The sequence below is a fragment of the Aplysia californica genome, unplaced genomic scaffold (assembly GCF_000002075.1).
Source record: "Aplysia californica isolate F4 #8 unplaced genomic scaffold, AplCal3.0 scaffold00258, whole genome shotgun sequence".
NCBI classification, from domain to species: Eukaryota; Metazoa; Mollusca; class Gastropoda; order Aplysiida; family Aplysiidae; genus Aplysia; species Aplysia californica.
The window spans coordinates 860,879-864,031 of NW_004797528.1; the positions used below are offsets into that span (position 1 = coordinate 860,879).

Here is a 3,153-nt window from a genome sequence, read left to right on the forward strand (position 1 = left end):
AAGAGGAGGAGGAAGAGGAGGAGGAAGAGGAGGAGGAGGAGGAGGAGGAGGAGAAGGAGGAGGAGGGCATTTTCTTCCCTGATACATAATCTTTCCTCACCAACTGTTTGGGAGACCATATTATCTAGACGTTGTCAAGGTTCATTTTCAAGCCTTTCCTATAGGTAGGCGTACACTGGTCAGTTCGGTGTTTACCTCTGGTATCACAAGATGAAAAAAAAGTGTTTACGTTACTGCGTTAGTGCTATCAGTCGAAAGAAGTTCTTTTCCTTGTACTTACATGTCGGCCAATGATAGTCTTATTATGGTAGTAGTTTTCATTAGACTCAAGAAAATGAAATCGAAAAGAGACAAGTCCACGATGAAAAGGACTCACACATTGAGTTTGACGTAGAAACCGAGAAGGTAGAGAGAATAAAATGCTTCTAAATTATTGTTTCAAATATATAGCAATAGTAATACACTGACAAGCCCCGTGGAACATTAGGTTTCTTTAGTTTTAGTAAGAGTTTTACGGCGCTTGCAGCACAATAAGGTCATATCAGTGCCGAGGATTAGAGGTGTTACAAGAGAGTAACAAACACAAAAAAGGAGGGGATATAAAGATTATAGACGTTTGATAGGAAAGAAGAAGCAAACCACACCAGAGCACCCGCCAACCACTCACTAAAATGCTTCTAAACTATTATTTCAAATATAATATATAGCAATAGCAATACACTGACAAGTCCCGTGGAACAAGATAGGCTTAGATTAATTATGAACTCTTTTAAGGCTCAGGTATCCGATTTGTTATTTACTGCAGCAGCAGCAAAAATCTAGCTACTTTGAAATGATTTCCTTCTCGTGGTGCAATCTTTTAAAACAAAGCAATGGCGTCATGGATCGAGAGGAACACTTAAATACAAAAACAAAACCTTGGTTTGTTTGAGCAAAGAGAATACGTACATCGACACAGTAACAGACGTTTAATGTGACAAAGAGTGGGGGCTCTCGTGGTCGGGAGGTACGGTGTTCGCTTCTCTATCAGTCAATAGGTCCCGGGCTCGAAACCTGACAGCGACGGAAAATTTTCCTCTCTAAAAAATGTTCTCCTTTCACTTTTCCTGCTCTCTAATTATGGTCTGTAGTCTGCTTTCGTCTCCACTTTCTGCTCCCCCCCCCCTCCCTCCTGACTTTGTCTGCTGCCTTTCTGCAGCTACTCCTTGGCTCCTTCTTACAGCAGTCTTTCAGGCACACCCCTGATCTTAGGGTAGGCAAGACCATACACATAGCCCTCTCGGGTAAGGGCAGAACAATCTCGGAGGTCTCGTCTGCAAGTTGCGCACGTCAGAAACAAATATTAAAATACAGAAGAACGCGAATATCATTTCGCTATCTTAGAATTACAAAGTTGTATCTGCTCAGTACCTAGTTGTGAGAAATTTGATGTAAAAAAATTAGTTTCACAACATGTCAAGCTTTTTCGAATGCAGTTCTTCGAATATCATGATAACGACTCCGGATAAAATTCATTCAAATGTCAGCTGAAGTCGTTTCTGTTTTTAAATGAGTAAAATTAATATCTTGAGTGATTTGTTTTTATAGTTAGAACACAACGTTTTATATTACTGTTGTACGTTGTACTGTATTGTAAAGCGCTCAGAGCCTGTGTACTTTAATCGGGGTTGAGCGCTATATAAATGTCATTTATTATTATTATTAATAATAATCTTGCGATTTTGATAGAGCAGACAGAATATTCTGATCTCAAAACGGCCAAAAATGTCAGGTCGAACTTTGCACTGCTGAAGTAGCAATTTGACGCTACTGACTGATTTGACGCGGTCAGTTGCAAACTTATTCAAGAAGTGCAGGATTTAGGTTCCCGGGCCGAGGCGGACCCAAATTCTGATCTCGTTCTTGCTGGAAACGTTCTAATCAGTCGGGGAATCGATACAGCGGCACCGTTCAACAACTAACCACTACTCGGTGTTAGTGGGGTAACAGTTACCCCCCCCCCCTGTCATTGCACCGCAAACCACGTGAGTTCGATTCTTTAGAATGGAAGCAAGGGGATTAAAAGTTCTAAACTCCTTGCAGGGAAGTCTTAGTTTTTTTTTTGTACAGGTTTTACGGCGCTCGCAGCTGCATACGGTCATATGAGCGCCAGAAGATTAGAGGTGTTACAAGAGAGCAACAAACATAAAAAAAACAAGTAGGGCCGGAGATAAGGACGATAGATGTTTGATAGGAAAGAAGAAGCAAACCACACCAGAGCACCCGCTAACCACCCACTCAGGGAAGTCTACTCCATCGACTTATTTTCGTCTTTCCACAGGGACGCTGTATTTTACTCCACTCTGGTTGGTCATGACAGACACGGTCAAAGCAACCCGCTCCCTAAATGATCTAGTCTGTTCCGACTGGGACAAAAACATTTTAACAACTTTTACACTGATACTGTTCAGAAAAAAACACCCGCATCTTGAATATAAAACATCATAATGACAGCAACAAACTATTTTCATCTGAAAGCACGAAAATATGACTATTAGCATAAACATACAAATACACTAACAAAAACCAAAAAAACAACTTACCGCAACAACAGGAAAAAACACAAAGGAAAAACTTCTGTCAAATCCAAAGTCAGTTAGTAGACCAGAGACGACTGAACTGGCAAAATATCTCCAGTGCACTCCCGTGAAGGACAGATATGACGAAATACACGTGAAGAGTCGAGAGAGCGCGAACGGGTGGGGGCCCTGCCCTAGTCCTAATCAGGTTGACACTGAACCTCAGCCAGCCGCGCACTGTAAGGCTATGCCTCGACTAGACGCTCAGAGTATAAGAACGTGTATAGGGCTATGCACAATGTAGAAGAGGCCTTCATAAACACACACACACACACACGCGCTTGCGCGCTTGCTTAGTCTTCTGATTCTGATCACTGATCAGGGTGCTGCGTGATAACTGGGCTGGCTGTTCGTTTCGTCCCCAAACGCGGGCTATCCCACACGACAACTACAGGCACGCAGGTCGATTAGCGGGAAAAATGGATGATATGTTTTTGGAGGGAAATATAAGCGGGCGGGGGAGGGGAAGAGAGGGAGACACACACATGCACGCGTGTGTGTGTGTGTGTGTGTGTATGTGTGTGTGTGTGTGTGT

The 3,153-nt window shown here is 42.7% G+C and overlaps 1 protein-coding gene across 2 annotated transcripts in view; it reads right to left on the bottom strand.

The window, feature by feature from the left end:
- Positions 1–3,153, bottom strand: part of LOC101858635 (transmembrane protein 64) — a 73,785-nt gene that overhangs the window by 48,181 nt on the left and 22,451 nt on the right. Inside the window, exon 1 of one of the 2 annotated variants that reach the window (XM_005100739.3) lies at positions 2,583–3,040. The exons of the other annotated variant lie outside the window; for it this stretch is intronic. The gene's annotated coding sequence lies outside the window, so the exon portion shown is untranslated. Of the gene's footprint in view, positions 1–2,582; positions 3,041–3,153 lie in introns of those variants that run through there. 2 annotated transcript variants of the gene reach the window in all.